The sequence below is a fragment of the Astatotilapia calliptera genome, chromosome 2 (assembly GCF_964374335.1).
Source record: "Astatotilapia calliptera chromosome 2, fAstCal68.1, whole genome shotgun sequence".
NCBI lineage: Eukaryota > Metazoa > Chordata > Actinopteri > Cichliformes > Cichlidae > Astatotilapia > Astatotilapia calliptera.
Window position 1 is genome coordinate 14,733,260 of NC_137423.1, and position 22,383 is coordinate 14,755,642.

The 22,383-nt window shown below is 45.9% G+C and overlaps 1 long non-coding RNA gene across 1 annotated transcript; it reads left to right on the plus strand.

Moving 5' to 3' along the window:
• Nucleotides 1-16,229: 16,229 nt before the first annotated feature.
• LOC145430487 (uncharacterized) lies at nt 16,230-22,117 on the plus strand. The gene is made up of 2 exons (XR_013911057.1): nt 16,230-16,704; nt 21,819-22,117. It is a non-coding gene; the product is annotated as an uncharacterized LOC145430487 (long non-coding RNA).
• The last annotated feature ends 266 nt before the right edge of the window (nt 22,118-22,383 follow it).

Genomic DNA, 22,383 nt, shown 5'->3' on the forward strand with positions numbered 1-22,383 from the left:
GGATCAGATGTTAATGCTTACAGAACAATAAAACTGCTGTAAAACTGTTGGCTGTGGAGAATCGGGGCCTTTCTCAATATGCGTACTTGTGCGTACTTGCGTTCTTGTGTACTCGTGATACGTCATCAGTCGGAGACCAAGTACTATTCCAATTCGAAGTACGCATCAAGCCGAGAACACAAAAAAGTCCCGGATGTGTTCTCACTCTGCCCGTTTTATCGAGCATGCATCGGTGGTGACTTGTGTGGACTTGGTACAGCTAAATATCCCAGAATGCATTTTGTCCAAAACTCAAACACGGCAATGGCGGACGAGCGGGGCTAAAAACTCTTTCTGGGTCATAAAATAAACTTAAAAGTTATTTTCAAGCGAGAATGTAGCTGTGTAAACTTCAAATATCTGCTCGATTTATCAGGATATCATATATTTCCAAACGCGCTCCGACGTTTTCGGAGACATCTGTGACCTGCCAGCTCCATAGCAGACAGCGAGGTCGAGGATTATTAGAGCCGGCGAGAACAGCGGACTCCCGGCACATCGTTTTCACAGGCCTTGACCTCTAATCAGCAGGTCTGAAAGCATGCAGCGTAAGTTACCATAGCGATTTAAACCAGGAAGAAGTGAACCACCTTTGTAGTACAGAAACACCCGGGTGTCACCTGGATGAGCCCAAATCCTTCTTCGTGGCACAGGCCTCGGCACAAAGTCCATCCTTTTGTGGGCAGCTGTATTGAGCTGCAGGTTATTGCAGGTGTGGTCGACCTCAGCGTGTTTCAGTTCGTTTGGCTGTGACCATGTAAATCATTACTGCATTTCTTAGATATTTTCAGCTCGCTGGGCTGGACACAGTGACTAAAATGAGAAGCTGAGTGTGTATGAGCTATCTGAGCTCAGGGCTTATTTTGAACCGTAGGTGTTACACAGACGCCGACCTCCCTCCAAACATTATGAAACACCTCCTTTGACCTCTTGGCGACCTTTCATGGCTTGCATCACGCGTAATTCCACTGCTGCGGAGTCTATCATCTGTAATGGGGTCGGTGTGAGGCCACGACCCCCTCAGAGGCTCACTCTGATAACTTAATATGCATATGCGTGTGTGATACGATACTGATGGGCAAATTAATGACTGGCATATTCTACGTGTAACATGGAGGCCACGGGTCCCACTCCCTGGGGCGCTTTGGTTAATTCCTGCTGCATGTGGCAATATTGTCATGACCCTGCAGACAGCCGATGATGATCAGTTGGACTTTGTGAAACAGAAGAAAACGAGTTCAGGATGAATTCAGAGGAAAGAGGTTAAGTACCAGCGTGCTCAGCCACACTCTGGAGCAGCTTGCTTACCCGGAAATGAGAGAAAGCTTCAAACCCACTGATTTTGTTTCATGTCATTTAACATGAACATAAGGAAACAAGTTCCAGTTACATGACGCGCCTTGAGGTGACTTTTGTTGTGATTTGGCGCTATATAAATAAAGTTGAATTGAATTGAATACAGTTCATGTGTTCATTTAGCAAGTCAAGCAGACTACAGTCATGTATTAGCTGCTCGTCACTGACCAACCCAATGCACAATCCTGAACCCAACACACAGATCCAACCAGCAAGGGCCGCCTCCAAAAAAGGAGGATTGTTTGAACAATCGTTCATCGACCTAATTTCAGGCCTTTTTTCCACACAATGAAATCTGAACATGAAAATGATTGTTATTAGTGTGCACTCAGTACTCAGATTACAGCTCCTGATTCACTTTGATGGTAAGAAAGACAAATGAAGACTTGAGGCTTTAACGGTTTTTGCCTAAATAGGGCAGAAGAGCTGACTTTGGTCTTTGTGTGGACGGCTTTAAAAGCAAGCCGTCTCCTTAGACAGATAACCACAGAGCAGTTTATCGGTGGTGTTGAAACAATGAATCAGATACTCTGCTTCTCTTGGACTTTGGCCCATTTGTGAACAGAGTAAACAGTGACTTTCTTAAACTTAGATGGTCAAGGTGCTGATGCATTAAACACACTTCTTCATATGGGCTGCACACGCGTATTCATATTCATACTGTCACGGCTGCCGAGGCGAGCCGTGTGGAGTTGGAGGAAGAAGGACCCAAGATGCAAGCAGTGGATGAAATGCTAGTGAAGTTTATTTACAAAGAGGGGAAGTGGCAAAACAGGCAACGAGGGGGAACAATAAACTAAAGAAACCTGAACTGGGAAAACTAAACAACAAACCTGGGATGATACAAGAAGGAATGAGAGGCAGAGAGATGCAGCCGACGCCCAGGACACCGTGAAACACAGACTGACTCAGCATAACACAGACAATCCAACAGGCAGGAGAACACACAGGGCTTAAATACACACACCGGTAATCAGGGGATGAGAGACAGGAGGGGAACACACCTGGGAGAAATCACAGCTGACGAGACAGGGGAAACGTAAACTGAGCACACTCACATAAGACACAGACCTTCACAATAAAACAGGAAACTCAGACACAGGGAACCAGACAAGACGCTGAACTGAACAGACAGATTCACAAATAGACGGGGTGACACCATAGACCAGGGGTGCCCAATCCCGGTCCTCGAGAGCTACCGTCCTGCAGCTTTTAGATGCATCCTTGTTCCCACACACCTGAATCAAATGAATGGCTTGTTATCAGGCCTTTGCCAAACATGATGGCATGCTGTAGAGATCAAACCATTTGATTCAGCTGTGTTGGAGTAGGGATGCATCTAAAAGCTGCAGGACGGTAGCTCTCGAGGACCGGGATTGGGCACCCCTGCCATAGACAGACAGAGATACAGACGCAGAGGCAGACCGAAGAGAATTCAAACAACAATAATAATCATCATAATAATAAACTAGAAAATGATAATAATAAACTTAAAGCGCTGGGTCACCGACCCAGGACCATGACACATACTCATCAGAGTAAGCCTCAGAGGGGGCGATGGCCTCACACCGACCCTTGTTACAGACGATAGAATACAAAGATCCCTGCAACGGTTCCAGTGGAATTACACGTGTGCCTCTCGCTGTGTTTTTCTTACATATGTAACAATAATTTGAGGCCATCGTCATGCAGACCCATCGGCTCATATGTACCCATATGAGAAAGCGCTCAGTTTGTGAGTCCTTAAACATAGAAATGCTCTTGTGTTGTTTCAGGAATGCTGGGACGGGTCAGATATGAGCACATGCACACTCACACTCTCTCTCTCTCTCTCTCTCTCTCACACACACACACACACACACACACACACACACACACACACACACACACACACACACACACACACACACACACACACACATCAGAAATGATCTTTGTTAATAAAAATGAAGCACACGCTTCCAGAAACAGCCTCTGTGTTATTTGGAGTGTCTTTGCTCACAGCCAGTTTGGTGGACGTCTGCAGCTATTTCAGTCTAGAAATGCTGCTGAATTATTTAATTCTCTTTTTCCAGTGCTTTGAACACTCCAGAGGAAATTCAATCTTCCTTCCTCTCACAGAGGTGGAAACTTCACAGACAAATATCTCATATCCTGAATTGTCCAAACAGCAGCCAGCATGGTTATTATTCTATTACAGCTACATCCACCTGCAACAAGGGCATCTACAGCAGTGATCTGATGTGCTGCTAAGATGCTGTCTGTCCTCAGAGATCACCACATTCACCCACACACATGGTAGCTCCGCCTCCTCCTTTCAGACTGCTCTATTATGACAGTTGGTTTGGAGGAATTCAAAACAAGAACGCCTCCAGTCCTCTCAGTAACAAACACACATGCATGTAAGGGTGATAGTGGTGTGCACACACATGCAGCAGCCCCCACCTCCTGTGTTTTCATAACTTGGGATAAAGGTTGCATCCCGCTCTGCTTGTTTAACATGTACACACTCTCAGGCTTCAGTGCTGAAGACGACAAAAACAAAAAGTCAGAACGCCTACTTTAACCCCGGCAGGATTAAGGAGGGGCTGTGGGTGGATGTATGGGTGAAGGGGGGTGATTGGCCCTCGGGCGAGGGGCATATAGGACCTGGACATAAAGGTTAGAACGTCTGTTCGCTCCTCCACCTCACAGCTGCACCACTGCTCATTCACAGTCAGTCTTTTGTCTTTCTTTAGTGAACATAGTTTTAATTAGCCTCACCCACATGTTTCTCCATTCCACACTATAATATATGTAGAGGTGGAGGAGACCCAGGAGAGGTGGAGGGATGCTCTGGAGAGAAGGATATTGAAAGTCAACAGAAACAAGACAGAATACGTGTGTGAATGAGAGAGAGGCAAGTGGAGGTAGTAAAGGTGGATGAGTTTAAATACCTGAGGTCACCCATCCAAAGAGTGGCGAAAAAGAGAATGCAGGCATGGTGGAGTGGGTGGAGGCCGAGCTGAAGATGTTCCGATGTTCGTCGGAAGTGAGCAGAATGAACAGGATCAGACATGAGTCCATCACAGGGACATCTCAGAGAGGCTGAGGGCGTCTGAGCATGTGCAGAGGAGGAAGGGTGGAGGATGAAGATAGAGCTACAGGCAGGAGGAGAAGAGGAACAGCTCAGAGGAGGTTCATAGATGTAGTGAAGGAAGACATGCAGAGGGGTGGTGTGACAGAAAAGGATGTTGGGATAGGATGGAGGCAGAGGAGCTGCTGTGGGGACCCCTAAAGAAGAGGAAGAAGAGCAATCCACACAGTCATGAGGAAGACTCTACAGTCATGGAGCACAGAACCCAACTGAACCCACAATTTACCCACAAGCTGCAGAAGCAAACAGCAAGAGCACGAAGACGCCAGCTTTAGCTGCTGTTTCTGTAACGAATAAAAATCCAACAGAGCAGAGCCCGATAGGAGGCTGCTCTGTATGCTGCTGACATTTGTTTGTGGTTTAAGCACCACGTGTGTGTGTGTGTGTGTGTGTGTATTTGTCTGAATAAGTGGAAGCAAATTTCAGTGTCACTGTGTGAGTTATGTGTGTGAAGGTCACTGTGTGTGTGTGTGTGTGTGTGTGTGTGATCGTGCTCATATGATACATTCTGTAAATAGCAGAGGGTCTCAAAACAGAACGGACACCAGCCGCTGCTCCCTGCGGTATGATAGAAATACAACACACACACATGCACACACTGTCGTTACTCCTCAGCTGTGGATGGGGGGGGGTAGAGTAAAAGGTGAAGAATAAAAGAAAAGCGGGGAAGATGGAGGATGATGGAGACTTTGTGTTCCCCCAGGTGGAGCAGGGTGGAGGATGAGAATAGATCTGCTCCTTGAATCATTTATCAGTCATATTAGAGCAAGCGACCTCTGTCAGTTTACAGCAGGCCTGAAACGCCGCACACTCTCAGCAGCTTGGCGTTACTCTCACAGATATCACCGGTCCTACTGCTGTGAGCCTCCCTGTGACCGCTGCTCTTACCACACATTTAAGTGGATTCTGCCTCAGCTGTGTCAGTCCGCCCGCTGACATTTAAATGAGCTGCTCTGTCACACATCAGCCTGATTAGATGGATGTCGGGAGGATCTCTGAGCTGGCTTTGCACTGCTGGAAACTATCAGGACATTTCTTGGACTACTTTTGGTGTTTTAAGTGTTTTTGACCAACAGGAGACCCCTCAGTGTCCCCCCAGAGGAGCAGTTGGATGGATAGATAGGTGGATGGAAGAACAGATAGACGGATGGCCCTCACTGATCTTCAAGACCTTCAAGTACAACACACACACGCACCCACTGACAGTAAATTCCTGGCCATGTGCCCACGGCTCTGAACTCTTCTTCTCTGGTTTTGTAAAGGTTGTGCCAGTTTTCTGCACAGTCACGGCGTCAGGTTTTACAGGTTCTTCCTCTGAATACAATCCTGCCTTTGTAACAGCAGTAAGAGTTACCTGTTACATAGTGGATGGTAAATTACACCACCTCTCTTTGATGTTTGTCCAATGATGATGTCAGCAAAAACATACAAAATCAGACAGAAGGTGGAGTACGAACCTCGCCCACTTGCTCACCAACATTTCCTTTTAAGGGAACAGTTTTGTATTTTCTTCATATTCATTTTGTTTTCTTTGTTCTTTTTAAAAAGGTAACAACTATAATAAGTCATTCATACAAACTCACATTATATATTAAATATCTTTTGTACCACTAATATATATAATACAGTATGTTTTGCCAATAATATCACCTTGTACATGTTTTCCATTCACTTCACTGTGAGTTTGATTTGTTAAATGTTTAGTGATCTGTGAATACCTTCTCAGTATATTATTATTTAATATTCTATTACAGCCTATTTCTAACAGCTCATTCTCTTACTTTAAAGTTATAATACATGTGGCGTAAACTGGAAAGAAAGGCACATGTGACATGTACAGGGAGTGCAGAACTATTAGGCAAATGAGTATTTTGTCCACATCATCCTCTTCATGCATGTTGTCTTACTCCAAGCTGTATAGGCTCGAAAGCCTACTACCAATTAAGCATATTAGGTGATGTGCATCTCTGTAATGAGAAGGGGTGTGGTCTAATGACATCAACACCCTATATCAGGTGTGCATAATTATTAGGCAACGTCCTTTCCTTTGGCAAAATGGGTCAAAAGAAGGACTTGACAGGCTCAGAAAAGTCAAAAATAGTGAGATATCTTGCAGAGGGATGCAGCAGTCTCAAAATTGCAAAGCTTCTGAAGCGTGATCATCGAAGAATCAAGCGTTTCATTCAAAATAGTCAACAGGGTCGCAAGAAGCGTGTGGAAAAACCAAGGCGCAAAATAACTGCCCATGAACTGAGAAAAGTCAAGCGTGCAGCTGCCAAGATGCCACTTGCCACCAGTTTGGCCATATTTCAGAGCTGCAACATCACTGGAGTGCCCAAAAGCACAAGGTGTGCAATACTCAGAGACATGGCCAAGGTAAGAAAGGCTGAAAGACGACCACCACTGAACAAGACACACAAGCTGAAACGTCAAGACTGGGCCAAGAAATATCTCAAGACTGGTTTTTCTAAGGTTTTATGGACTGATGAAATGAGAGTGAGTCTTGATGGGCCAGATGGATGGGCCCGTGGCTGGATTGGTAAAGGACAGAGAGCTCCAGTCCGACTCAGACGCCAGCAAGGTGGAGGTGGAGTACTGGTTTGGGCTGGTATCATCAAAGATGAGCTTGTGGGGCCTTTTTGGGTTGAGGATGGAGTCAAGTTCAACTCCCAGTCCTACTGCCAGTTTCTGGAAGACACCTTCTTCAAGCAGTGGTACAGGAAGAAGTCTGCATCCTTCAAGAAAAACATGATTTTCATGCAGGACAATGTTCCATCACACGTGTCCAAGTACTCCACAGCGTGGCTGGCAAGAAAGGGTATAAAAGAAGAAAAACTAATGACATGGCCACCTTGTTCACCTGATCTGAACCCCATTGAGAACCTGTGGTCTATCATCAAATGTGAGATTTACAAGGAGGGAAAACAGTACACCTCTCTGAACAGTGTCTGGGAGGCTGTGGTTGCTGCTGCACGCAATGTTGACGGTGAACAGATCAAAACACTGACAGAATCCATGGATGGCAGGCTTTTGAGTGTCCTTGCAAAGAAAGGTGGCTATATTGGTCGCTGATTTGTTTTTGTTTTGTTTTTGAATGTCAGAAATGTATATTTGTGAATGTGGAGATGTTATATTGGTTTCACTGGTAAAAATAAATAATTGAAATGGATATATATTTGTTTTTTGTTAAGTTGCCTAATAATTATGCACAGTAATAGTCACCTGCACACAGAGATATCCCCCTAAAATAGCTAAAACTAAAAACAAACTAAAAACTACTTCCAAAAACATTCAGCTTTGATATTAATGAGTTTTTTGGGTTCATTGAGAACATGGTTGTTGTTCAATAATAAAATTATTCCTCAAAAATACAACTTGCCTAATAATTCTGCACTCCCTGTAAAAGTGAGGTCTGAAACATGATATCTTTATTTGGTACCTTGTATGTGCTGACAACACAGCACACCTGTAAGAGTCATAGTTCCTTTTTCCCCCCACCTTGATGACGGGGGAGGACAGAAGCCAAATTTTAAATACTGTTAACATGAGTTCATTCAGAGAGAAGGGTTACATCTCCTGGGTCTAGGTGTGGCTTGCCCCTCTGGGGGCGGGGATACCTGGACCTGGGATATAGAGTATGTTTGGGTAGTGTGTCTGTCTACACGTTGGGTGAGTGCCGAGTATTTGGTTGTGCATATGGGGTGGGAATGCACGTCTGTGTCCGCGTGTGCCTGTTTGTCTGTGTCTATATGTCAGGTTGGGTCTTTGGCACTCAACCTCTCTGGGTACATCTCAGGCCCTCCTAAGTACGGAGGCCTATCTCCCCTCACCACACTCCCTGCCGGTGGCTGATGCCCTCAGACGTTGGTGTGTTGGTGGTTCTTGTCAACTGGGGCTGGGCGCTCATGTATGTACCGGCTCACTCCTGGTGGCCGATTGGCAGGGCCTAGCGCCTGTGGCCTGGCTGGGCCCCTTCCGGGGGGTGGGGCGCCCTCAGGCCACTGGCCTCTGGGCCTGAAGCTCGGTCCTCTCTGGCACAGCTGGCTGCCGGCAGAGCCCGCGGGCATGCCACTGCAACCCCCTCTGGCCTCTGCTCCGTAGCTGCTGGGTGACCTCTCGTTTGGGGCTCTACTCAGCTCTTCCCAGGAGGGTGGCATGGTTCCCCCCTTTTGGTGGTCCTCCTCGGGTCCTCGTACTCTGGGGCCTCTGGATGTCTGGGGCCTGGATCTCCTCCATACCTGCTTCATGCCCTGGGGGACGGGGCTATGGCTCCCCACACTCCCTAGCAGATCATTACATGGAGAAATCTTTGGAAAACAAGCATGCTGATCCACACAGGTATGCACACGGGTGTTCACAGACGCGGACTACAGCTTTCTTGGCTGCTGCCTCAAAGCACATTGTGCACTGTCTATCTTGCGTGCTGCACAATATCGTTTATTATTTAGTATCTACTGTTATCTACTGCTAGCTAGTTTATTGTGATGGTGCTGTTTTTTATTATGTTGCTCTTTTTTTGTTTGCTTTCTCTTCTGTTTTTTTTCTCCATACAGGTGATCCAGGTGTTTTGTTTGTTTTTCTTTCTTTCTTCCCCCCTTCTCACCGTCTCTTCTCCCCTCTGTTTTTCTTTCTCTCCCTCTCTTTCTTTCATTCTTTCTCCCTGTCCTATCCCCCAGTCATGTCTGTCCCGTTTGTAGCAACCGAAAATAAAATAAATACATAATTATAATAAAGGTCAATCAAATGGACCAATATAGCAAGGCCATGATGATCCACTTGGTAAAATAAATCCGCTTGGCATCTTTCTTGGCCTTAAGACAACAATTCTGATGGCTAAAGATCCAAACGGGACACACACAAAAAAGAAAAAAAGAAAAAAAAACATGAGTTCATTCAAACGTTTCCAGCTGTCACGTTTGCACACAGAGCAACACGCTAATGCTGCTTAGTGGCGGTAATAATGCAGTGCCGTGAAGAGGTTGGAGGGGTTTGGCTGAAGGTGTAGCTCCTCCATCACCCATCCAGACTTCAGCTGCTGGTTTAAATGAAAAATGAGTAAAAAAGCTTTTAGGTGAATTTCCAACAAAAAGATCTTAATGAAAATAAACGAGGGTGCATGTCAGACTCCAGCCGCCCACAGGTCATGGAGTGACCTGTGGGCGGCTGATTATAGAGGAGATTTGAAATCAGCAGGGCTGTACTCAGGAGAATCACACACAGCTTCACGGTAACATGCTGCTAAAGTTTGTTCTGTGCAGCAGAGTCAGCGTAGCTGCCATTTATTCAGTTTCTAATGAGTCACTTGTTTACATGTGTCATCATAATCATAGAGTTTAAAAGTGAAACGGAGCGATCGCTCCTGCAAACATAAACAAATGTTTCATTGTTAATGGTGAGCCACGTTTGTGAGTCTGTGTGCATGGCTGATGGAGACAGCTGTGCCCGTGTTACAGCGCACACACACACACACACAGACAGTAGAAGATGTGTGTAAGGGGTCAGACCGGATTCATGCTCAAGTAGAAACTGCATCACTTTTGATTTTTATTATATTTATTTCTGTTCATTTAAACGTTCTCAGACGCTCTAAAACCTTTTTGTTGTTTTCCCTGCAGCTTTTCCTCATCAAAGGAGAAAGTATATGTGTGCCAGCTGGGGGCGCAAAGTATTTACGGGCCTGCCGGGCTGATCTGTGGATGGTGACACAGGTGGCTGTAGCTGCTAACTGTCTGCTAGCTTCACCTGAGCTGGTCCTCTGACACGGGGGCTGTCCAAATTCATGGGCTGCATCCTCCTGAGGTCACATTTGTAGGCTGATTACGTCACAGCGACGCGACAAATGCGTCCTCCTTTTCCCCGAATTTGAAGGATGGGTTTGGGTGTATCCTTCGTGGCCCACCATATCCCAGAATTCATAGCGCGGCCCAGCCAGTTCCAGTTTCCAACAATGGTGGCCGCTACTACGTTTTAATATTACTCTTATTAATCTTTTTGGGTCACAAAATAAACTTTTAACATATTTTCAGGTGAGAATGTAGCTGTGTAAACTTCAAATATCTGCTCGATTATCAAGACATCACATATTTGCAAGTGTGCCGACATTTTCAGAGACGTCTGTTACCCACCAGCTCGACAGCTAGCCGGGAGCTCGAGGGTCACTAGAGCCGGTGAGAACGTCAAACTCCCAGCACATCATTTTCAGATCACCGCGGTCTTTTAGGTTGTCACTTAGACAACCTAAAAATTTTATTGTTTGGCTTTTTTCAAAGTTTTATTTGTTGGTGAGTAAATCGGTTTGGTTGAGATTAAAGTTATTAGATTAGATTAGATAAAATAAAACTTTATTAATCCCTCAGGTGGGTTCCTCCTTGGTTTTCACACAGTTGAATAAACGTCAAACAGAAAACTGATTAAACAAAAGTGTGAGATGGTTGAGAATTTACGCCAGTGTTCTGTTATATTTTAGACAGCAAGGAGTAGACGGCTGAGTTTATTAAACTCCACCAAGACAGCGATGACGCAAATCTGAAGGCTAGACCGCCCAATTTCACAGCCGCTCACTTCCTACATAGACTGCGAAGGACAGGTCCTCAGGAGGATGCAGCCTATGAATTTGGACACCTCATGTGACCAATAACATGGCTGCTGTGAGGTCACTGTACTAACAGAGCGTCCAGGAAGGCAGAGCTCCAGTTTAAACTTGTAGTTACAAAAACTATGATGGTCAAGTCGAACATTTAAAAAGGTGATCTTAAATACAAAGGAGGATGTGCCTTAGCGATAAGGTGAGTTTTGCTTTAAAACGTCAGCACATTCTACCTGCCGCTCACACTTACCCCCCTCTTTTACCTGTTTCTGCCCCCTGGGGCATCTTAACACCTCTGGCTGATCTCCCCTCCTGCACACACACTGCGGATGCTGCACAAAACACAGGTCAGTTAAACACACATTCACATACATATCACACATTGCTCATATACAGCAATAACTCTGTCATTTTCATTTCTCACACACACACACACACACACACACACACACACACACACACACACACACACACACACACACACACACACACACACACACACACACACACACACAATTTTCCCCATAAGAGCATTCCCATCTATTATTGAGCAGTCAGCCATCATTTGAGGGCCTGAAGGTTACTGACATCAATAACCCTGCTGGTAGCCATGAGACAGTGACACACACACACACACACACACACACACACACACACACACACACAGCTGGTCACATGATGGAAAATCCAGCACCAGCAACATCCCCAAAGAGGAATCACAGCTCCAACCTGCAGCATTTCAGAGTCTCGGCATGGATGGATGGTTTGTGTATGGAAAAAATCCTTTTCCCGTTTTACATGGAAGAATTTCACTGACATGTAGAGCAACTTCAGCACCAACCACCTTTGACCCAACACACCGTCTTGTTGCTTAACATCCGTGCTGGCTTGTTGCAAAAGCCAATGAAACACATGTGTGTTAAACACCAGGACAATTGACAGACATGGGAATCCACAGTCGACGGAGCGTTGGTTTTCTTCTACACATAATCTACATTTAATTTAGAAAGATTTGAGGTTTATAAAATACTTCCCAAAAGCTACACAGATGTTGGTGACCCTGGTACTCTGAGTACTTGAAGTTTCATGACGATTAACTAACGTGTGGGGAGGGACAGACAACCTACGATGATTTTGTTCCTTTTCTGAGTGGACACATCCCAAGTTCTCTGAGCTCTGCTTCATTTTTGTTTCAATACCCATCCAGGAGCAGACGGAAGGAGGTGCTGAGAGCAGGAGGTGATGACTTGGAAAACAGACAGCGAAATGAGACGAAGGAGACGACAGCAGTTGGTGTGTGTTTGTGTGAAAACCAACATTAAACGTGATTTTATCACAGCTCCATCAACGACTGTAAGTCAAGATGTAATTTCACAGTGCTAACTCCACCCCTTTCATGCGAATGCACGGGTCAAGTCCGGGTTAACTCAGCCAGTTAATGACCAGCTTATCACTGATGCATGAAGGTCAGTGCTGACCATCTCAGCCACACTGATGTGGAAACGGATTCATTTTCAGTGAGAGAAGAATGAAAACTTGCACAGCGCTGACTTTGACGGTCTCCGGTGTCGTGTGTGTGCTGGCAGCAGTGCTGAATCATGCTATTTATGTTTCACTTTGGGGGACTATTAATCTTGTGAACACTCTTCTGCATGCAGCATGGAGTGTGTGTCTGAGCCCAGTGTGTCACAGTGTGTTGCCACTCTTCACTGCGCAGGCTACATCTGTGTTAATGTTCTGTCCAGCTTCAAACATGCTCCAAACGCTGTTTGATGGACGCGTACACCACGCGTTGTGAACGTGATGTATTTTAATTAAACATGAACTTTAATGATTTCTAAATATTTCCCTCTGTTTTTTTTCACAGAGATCTTTCGGACAGACGTGCAGACGGCTGGATGCGCTGCAGCATGAAAAACAAGAATGATGTGATGAAATATCAACTCTGATTTCATGTCTTTCACCTGCATTTACCTGTAAAATGATTTGGAAGTTTTCTCACTTTTACCCATCACTGTGTGATGCCTCGCTGCTCTCAGCCAATCAGCACACAGAGAGAGAGAGAGCTGCTCTTGTACCAGGACAGCAGCACAGGTATGGAAGGGTTCTGATTCTGGAGAACGTGTGACCAGGTTAGAAGCAGTGAGCTGGCCTTTTTGTGTCTGTATGAAACTAAACTTACACTAAAACTGTTGGTCCCGTCTGCTGCTCTGATTGTTACCATGGAGACTGGTAGACGCCCCCCCACCCCCCGATGTCACTGACACATCTGGAGTTACTGACTCAGGGAGACTTCCTTCATCCTCTTCTTCATCGCTCTCACACCAGCAGAACGCTGCTGATCTGACATCCTGCCACTGGCCTGTCCACTCGTATCCCCGCTCGTCCATCACGGCTGCCAGGCCGGAGGCTGCATGCACTCCTGGCCCGAGCTTTCAGACGCCGTCACCTTTGACCTGAACGTGTCACCAATTGTCGAGTTTTTGTGGAGTCTTTTTGTTGATGAGTAACACAACAGGATGCGGCTTTCACACCTTTTCTCCTCTGCTGTCATTTTGTTTCCTGTCCTTAGTCGTGGCCTCATCAGCTTTATCCTCACTGCTCTTTCCGTCAGCAGGTGATCGTCCTTCTCTGCTTGTTGTGGGTCTGCTTGCTGCTGCGTCTGAACACTGAGGTGCATCACAGATAGAATGAATGGACTGGCATATATGCAGCACTGTTACTGATGCCTGAGCGCTCTCTAACACACTCACACCCTGGTGGATGCATCAGCAGCAGCTTGGAGTTTAGCGTCTTACAACAGGACTGCAGGGGTCAGGGAGCAGGGGGGTGAGGCTGTAGTCTGACATGGTGCTTCAGTTAGTCTTGTTAGCTGAGAATGATCTTGGGTGTGACAGAAGAACTCTGAGAACACACTCATCACCACTAATGCTCCTCTTAGGTTGACTTGTGAAGGGTTGCAGGAAGACGTGCATCACCCCCACAGCGCCACCTACAGGAGCACGAGGGAGGAAACAGGATCCAGCTTTACTGGATTTAAACATGTCAGCACTGCAGCACTGATGTCACAGAGATCATCACTTCCTCATTAAAGCAGTGTTTCTATGGCAACTCTCTGGCATGCTCAGTTTCTCTTCTGAACTTTCCATTGTTGTTTTGGTGTATTGTTAAATTGCAGCTGTTCTGCAAAGGAACCAAAGCACAGGAGAGTGCAGAGCTCTTCAGTGAAAGTGATGGATCCAGAATAAAGTCAAAGGATGAAGACGGTAAATCCACTCATCTGAGCTCAAACATGACGCCGACGCAGACTCTTTGACCATAAACTGAAACAAACGACTTCAGCGACTGAACACAGCTAACAGTTGCATCCCACTACCTGCTTACTGCTGAGACAGCAGCCTAACCCGAGGCCAAGCCTCCAAGTGTCGATGGTGCAGCCACAAATATCTGGATTATATCCAGGTGGAGACTTCCTGTTCTGCAGGCTGTCGTCATTTACAGTTTGACTGAGTGCACATTCACACGTACACCCAGTGGGAGGTGGCTGTTATGAAGGGTTTGGTCCGCAGAGACCAAACCAGTTTGGTCTGTATCAGGCTGTAAACATGTTTATTTTAACATGGAAGTCTATGGGGCCTGACTCACTGCTGCCTCTGCTGGACACCAGAGAAGCTGCAGGGTCAGAGGTTCCTCTGGAACACCAGCCTCAGTTTATTCACAGTGTGGGAAGTTGAAATTCATGGAAACCACTGACTCACATGGTATTTGAGGTGTGTCGAATGCTTCGTGATGTGAACGCATGCCCTGAGCAACATGCAAGAAAATATTTCGAAATCATAAATATTCATAAACCAGGAAGTTACTGTCTCACCTGTTCACTAACCTTAACCTGGTGTGAGGAAGACGTGGAGGCTGATAATGTCAGTCATGGATGATTGGTGGATGCAACCTTAGAACTGCTCCCGCCTGTTGGGCTCAGAATAAAAATCAGAGGGCCAACCTGCTGATGGACCACATGATGCATCATCAGCTGGAAAACATCTGTTTGTGTCTCCCAACACACCTCCAGTGACCTCTGACCTCAGCAGCACACTCTTCATCCTCACAGCTTCCTAAAATTCCATCTGTGGGTGTGTGTGTGTGAGTGACACTGAGTCAACCTGTTGAGGATGCCTTCTCGACTACCCTGGTGGGGAGGGTCAAGCACAGCAGCTGGTGTAAAAACAAACACATGATGTCACCCATGTCATCACAGCCCGACCTATGTGGGCACGCACACGCGCACACACACACACACACGCACGCACGCACGCACGCACGCACGCACGCACACACACACCTTGTGCACTTTTCTGTTGCACTGTTGCGTCTGTATCATTCTGTTCTGTCTTTGTTTTGTTTTTTTGCTCTTAATGCAGTCGTATTGATTGTGTGTCACATGCAGCACTGTGGTCTTGGAGGAACACTGTGTTGTTTGTTTCACTGTGTACTGTACCGCTGCACATGGTTGGAATGACAATATAGCCACTTGACTTGACTTGAATATTCCAGATTCCTGATCAGGAATGCTGATCTTCTGGTTTCTTGCTTTAGGACAAAATCAAATTTTGGAAAATAAGTGTACCTGTAAGATTTGTTTACTGCATCAAATACCAGCTTATTAATAATAATAATAGTCCTAACTATTGGTTATGCTCACGTATAATGACTCTTGTGCAACACGTCAGGCCACGTGCCAGCTAACAGCTACACCCTCTAAGGTGGTGGAGCTCGCTGTTTGGCAGGTAGGATAGCTTCTGTATGCTAAAAAATGTAATCGTGATTTAATCGTGTAGCTCACGTAGTAGAGCAGGTCACCTACTCACCCGAAGGTTTGTGGTTCGATCCCAGGCTCCTCCAGTCTACATCCCAAATACCCTTGGGCAAGATACTAACCCCATGTTGCCGTCTGATGCATCCATCGGAGTGTGAATCCGAGTGAATGTTAGATAGAAACACTAAAAACTTTAGATAAAGTGAATGGATATGATTGGGTGAATGCACAAGTTGTACAAAGCGCTTTGGGTGCTCAGTGAGAGTAGAAAAGTGCTATACAGTGGGGCAAAAAAGTATTTAGTCAGCCACCGATTGTGCAAGTTCCCCCACTTAAAATGATGACAGAGGTCAGTAATTTGCACCAGAGGTACACTTCAACTGTGAGAGACAGAATGTGAAAAAAAAATCCATGAATCCACATGGTAGGATTTGTAAAGAATTTATTCGTAAATCAGGGTGGAAAATAAGTATTTGGTCAATAACAAAAATACAACTCAATACTTTGTATCATAACCTTTGTTGGCAATAACAGAGGTCAAACGTTTACTATAGGTCTTTACCAGGTTTGCACACACAGTAGCTGGTATTTTGGCCCATTCCTCCATGCAGATCTTCTCGAGAGCAGTGATGTTTTGGGGCTGTCGCCGAGCAACACGGACTTTCAACTCCCGCCACAGATTTTCTATGGGGTTGAGGTCTGGAGACTGGCTAGGCCACTCCAGGACTTTCAAATGCTTCTTACGGAGCCACTCCTTTGTTGCCCGGGCGGTGTGTTTTGGATCATTGTCATGTTGGAAGACCCAGCCTCGTTTCATCTTCAAAGTTCTCACTGATGGAAGGAGGTTTTGGCTCAAAATCTCACGATACATGGCCCCATTCATTCTGTCCTTAACACGGATCAGTCGTCCTGTCCCCTTGGCAAGAAAACAGCCCCATAGCATGATGTTTCCACCCCCATGCTTCACAGTAGGTATGGTGTTCTTGGGATGCAACTCAGTATTCTTCTTCCTCCAAACACGACGAGTTGAGTTTATACCAAAAAGTTCTACTTTGGTTTCATCTGACCACATGACATTCTCCCAATCCTCTGCTGTATCATCCATGTGCTCTCTGGCAAACTTCAGACGGGCCTGGACATGCACTGGCTTCAGCAGCGGAACACGTCTGGCACTGCGGGATTTGATTCCCTGCCGTTGTAGTGTGTTACTGATGGTGACCTTTGTTACTTTGGTCCCTGCTCTCTGCAGGTCATTCACCAGGTCCCCCCGTGTGGTTCTGGGATCTTTGCTCACCGTTCTCATGATCATTGTGACCCCACGGGATGAGATCTTGCGTGGAGCCCCAGATCGAGGGAGATTATCAGTGGTCTTGTATGTCTTCCATTTTCTGATGATTGCTCCCACAGTTGATTTTTTTCACACCAAGCTGCTTGCCTATTGTAGATTCACTCTTCCCAGTCTGGTGCAGGTCTACAATACTTTTCCTGGTGTCCTTCGAGAGCTCTTTGGTCTTGGCCATGGCGGAGTTTGGAGTCTGACTGTTTGAGGCTGTGGACAGGTGTCTTTTATACAGATGATGAGTTCAAACAGGTGCCATTCATACAGGTAACGAGTGGGGGACAGAAAAGCTTCTTACAGACGACGTTACAGGTCTGTGAGAGCCAGAGATTTTCCTTGTTTGAGGTGACCAAATACTTATTTTCCACCCTGATTTACGAATAAATTCTTTACAAATCCTACCATGGGAATTCATGGATTTTGTTTTCACATTCTGTCTCTCACAGTTGAAGTGTACCTCTGGTGCAAATTACTGACCTCTGTCATAATTTTAAGTGGGGGAACTTGCACAATCGGTGGCTGACTAAATACTTTTTTGCCCCACTGTATAAGAATCAGTCCATTTGGTATTTACTCACATGATCTTGGACTAAAAGAAACATTTGTTTGATGACCATTTGATGTAGCAGAGCGGCAGATAGGTGTCTGCTCACGACAGGTGAGGGCATATCCAAATATGCTTTTCAAAGAGTTTTATATTTACAGGTAAAGGCCCTGCAGAAATCCAGAGAAAACCAAAAATGATTGCCTACGAGCAGCACCTGGAAACAGTGGCAAGGAAGAACTCCCTTTTAACAGGTAGAGACCGTGACTGGTTGGGGGTAGGGGTTAAAGAGAAGAGAGCAGAGGGTAAAAAAAAAAGGAAGTAGGTCAGGACCCAGAAATCAAACACCTGGAGCTGTTTGTACCTCCGAGCTAGCAGCATGTTCATGAGCTAGCTATAACTTCTTCAGGTTTCCCTGTAAAACAGCAGGAACGCCGTTAAGTACGAGCGGGCTGTCAGTTCAGGTTAGCCGACACAGAAGACGTGGGCCCGCCAGGTCGGTCTGTTTCTCGTGAACAAAACTAATGTGTAGTAAAAAGAGTAAAAGCACTTATATTGGTGTGCACAAACATCCAGATCTGACTGATAAATGTAAAAAATGAGGTGGACAGAAATCTATCACAGCGTCAGCTAGGCCCCGCCTCTTTCTCTTTGACAGACGTGTGATTAGCAGGTGGAGAATTCTTGATGGAAGGCTGCAGCTGCAGGTGTGGTGAAGCACACAGGTATGCAACCAATTAAACAATTCCCTCGTTGTTCTTGAGACACACGTGTAATATGAAGCGTGGCCACGCAGCAGGTGCAGCATCACATGCTCGATCCTTCCTCTCGCTGAACATGTGCAGTTCATCATGGAGGTCTGAAAGAAGGCTGAGTGTGAGCCGGGAATGTGATATTTACCTGGATTTATCCGCGTGGGACTGTGGAGGGCGGATCGTTGGGTCTGCGGTGCAGCGCCGCTTCCCATGGCTCTGATTAGATGGCATCTCCACCACAGGCTCAGCTCTGTTTGGGTTCCACTGGGAAAGCTTTCTGCTGGCTGCTTACACTGAAACACTCGGCTGTTTAGGGACAGAGCCGAGTCAGCGGCGCCGTTGACATGTAATCCTTGTCATAACAGACTGAAGGATGCGTGTCATCACGTCCACGGGAAGGTGAACGCACTCCAAGGAATGAGGCGGCGCTGAAGGCGTGTCAGCTGACTTCCTGCGTTAGTTTGAATGACGTGCGGCAGCTGCGTGTTTTATACTCTACCCTGATTTGTTCTTTATCAACTTTATCAACCCCTAACCCACCTCCAACTGGAGGCAGGGCCCAAACCTTCATCCTAACCCTAACCCATTGGGAGACTCTCCAAATACTACAATAATAGGACAACACCCCTTGGCGGTGCTATGCCAAAATAAAGGTTGTTACACACTGCAGCTACAAGCAGCACCGTCATGGAAAAAGAAAACCTCTCGTTCAGGTCTCAGAGTATGTCTCACACCTGCTGTATCTGTATGAAGGAGACGACACAGGGGCTGCTGACTGACAGGTGGACTCACACAGGTGAAGCTGATGAGGGCGGGACCAATAGTCACAAAGGAAGCAAGACTGCATCCCACTGCAAGTTTCTTAGAGGGGATGGATTTTGAAGTTTTCCAGCTTTTCCTGCCGATAGTAGAAAGTACATATGAGGCAGCAGCTCTTGTTTCTAATACTCTGATATCTCGGAGATTAAATGAACAGTTAAACTTCTTTCGCCGGTCCGTCCCACTCGATATTAAACCATGCTGTACATCAGGTGTGTCTGTATTACTGCTCTGAGTTGTTTCAATTGGCCATATTTGTGTTGTTTCTGCTCCGCACACACTCGGGTCAGAGTGGATCTGCTTCTGAGCTTCAGACTGAGTGTGTGTGATCCCGCAGGCGTGTTGAAGCTGCTGCTAACATTCTCCTCAGGCCTGCCTTTGTCTGCTCTCTGCTTAAGAATAAAGTTTTATGATTGTGCGCTGGAACAATACAGCGGGCTCTTTACAGCCGGGCTGGAGACTTCACGTGACGTTCAAGGGCACCTCGACAATACGTTATGAGGCAGTAAGGAAGTGCTGCTGACCTTGGTATTCGAGCCAACGATCTTACAGTCAGAGAGCGTTCCCATGAAGACGAGCCTGCTGCTGTTTGCTGATAAAGAACGATATCTCAGAGTGCTGCGGCGTGTCAGCAGATCTCTGCGGCTCCATGATGAGGACTTTTGTTATCAGGTCACCGGGACGCACAGAGGCAGCATAAACACCACACCGGGAGAAGCCTTAACCCCAGCAGGGGTCCTGAAATCACACAAAGTCAGTTTCTGTCAGATCTGTAAACACAACAGCAGAGAAAAGCACAGCCAGTGTGCTGTGACACACTCATCTTTACAGGTGTGTGAGGAAAGCCTGTGCCTGGCTGCAGCATGTGACTGAGCCCACCTACACAGATGTCAGCCTGATGTCTGCAGCTGGACAGATGTGGTAGTATAAGTACTCAGATAGGGGGAGGGGAGGTTTGTGATGGCTCAGTGCATTAATCCAGCATGCTGCAGACTGTCTGCGTCATCACACACATGCACACACACTTTAACCTTCACTCACAAGCCTCCGAGTACGGAATGCACACAAATCAGTCATCGCGATAAAACCTCCTGCTCACCCGTCCTGAGGGTCGAGGGTGTGGCCTCTGTGATTCACGCTCAGGTCCTGCACATGCTCAGTCACACTGGGAGTTAAAAGGCCTGGTCATGCCTCTTATCAACACCTGCAGCCTATGTCAGCTTTTTATGTTCAGCTCCATCGCTGTAACCTGGGGCCTGTTCTTCGTACGTCGCTTACTACATCCAAGATCAAATGACACATCCAAGACCAAACCATCGCGCTAACCGTGAGCTCGCTAATCTGGTTCCCCGAACACACCTGCTGTTGACGATTAGTACAGCTGGACGCAGTAATGTGACATCACTGGGTGTCGTAAAAGGGGCTACGCATCGATAGTAGAAACATTGATCGGCAACCCGCTGATTGGTCGGCGAAAATGTCGAAGGGGCGTGCTCGGTATTTTCCGGCAGCAGAGCAGGAACTCATGAGTGAGGGATTTCAGGAGTTTCAGAGTTTAATGAAAACGCAAGAGAACACTGCAAAGGCTGCAAAAGCAAGGAGAGAGGGGCTGGCAGAAAGTTGCTGACAAATCAAACTCGTAGGTAATTTAATAATAATAATAATAATGGATTGGGTTTATATAGCGCTTTCCAAGGCACCCAAAGCGCTGTACGATACCACTATTCATTCACTCCCACATTCACACACTGGTGGAGGCAGCTACGGTTGTAGCCAGGCTGCCATATCGCGCCATCGGCCCCTCTGGCCAACACCAGTAGGCGGTAGGGTAGATCTATCATATGACACTATATTGTCCAATATCATATGGCATTATATTATATTATAATATGTTATATTATATCCCCTTTCACATTAGAGCCACAACAGGACCCACAAGAACATGGGAACAAGTAAAAGTGGAATACAGGAGTATTCTACAGAATGGTAATATTTATCTCTTAGATTGCTTTTCGTCTCTTGGCAAGGTAATACTGGCCTGTAATACTCTGTTAGTTTGTTCATAACAGCAACCAAGAAAAGGGCAGAGGAAAAAAAGACAGATGGTGGTCCTGCACCCCCTCGTCAACAAGTTGGTTAAGTAAATAATACCCTCACGGGAATATCGATATCTCTCAATGAGCACACTGTCGCGCTGAGCTAAAGGATCCTGTCTATCCCGCAATATACGCTGAATTCTGAGGACTCTCCTTATCAATCTTGCACCTTCCGCAATGGGTTGGTCGCGTATACGGACAGGACATGGCTGCGACAGGCTTCCCAAATCCACCTTCGCTTTTATAGCCGTGGTCTCTCATCTTGATTACACGAAGTAATTTACAATTACTACTCTGAAATATGAATTACATCTGTAATAATCACATACATGTAGGGATGGGTATTGATAAGATTTTAACGATTCCGATTCCATTTTCGATTCTGTTTAACGATTCGATTCTTTATCGATTCTCTTATCGATTCTTTTTTTTTTTTTAAAAAAGGAGAACACTAAGGTCGATTAGCTCAGAGCTTTGTTTTATATCTTCTCTTTGAACAAGATAGAAATTTAGGAGTAACATGGCCTTACAAACCCAACAGTGAGATCTTGAGAGATCCAGCCTACGGCTCTTCAATGGGGTGTCACAGGGTCCCCAGGAAAAAAAAATTGTAAATGTAAAATAATAAAATAAATATTCTTGTGAGACATATCACATATTGACGGGGTCGGGTTATGTTAAAAAGTATAAATTGTTATACTTTGTTCATTGGTTCAAAGGTACCCCACACTTCTTTTTTTGTTTGCTTGTTTGTTCTGGTGTATTTTTCATTTGAACTGTTACTCTGCCAGAGTACTCATATTTACAAGATGGCATTGAACGCCCCATTGGTGTATCAGGAAAACTATTTTGTACGTATGTTCCTTGAAGGGGATTGAAGTCGTTCTTTTTTCCACCGCA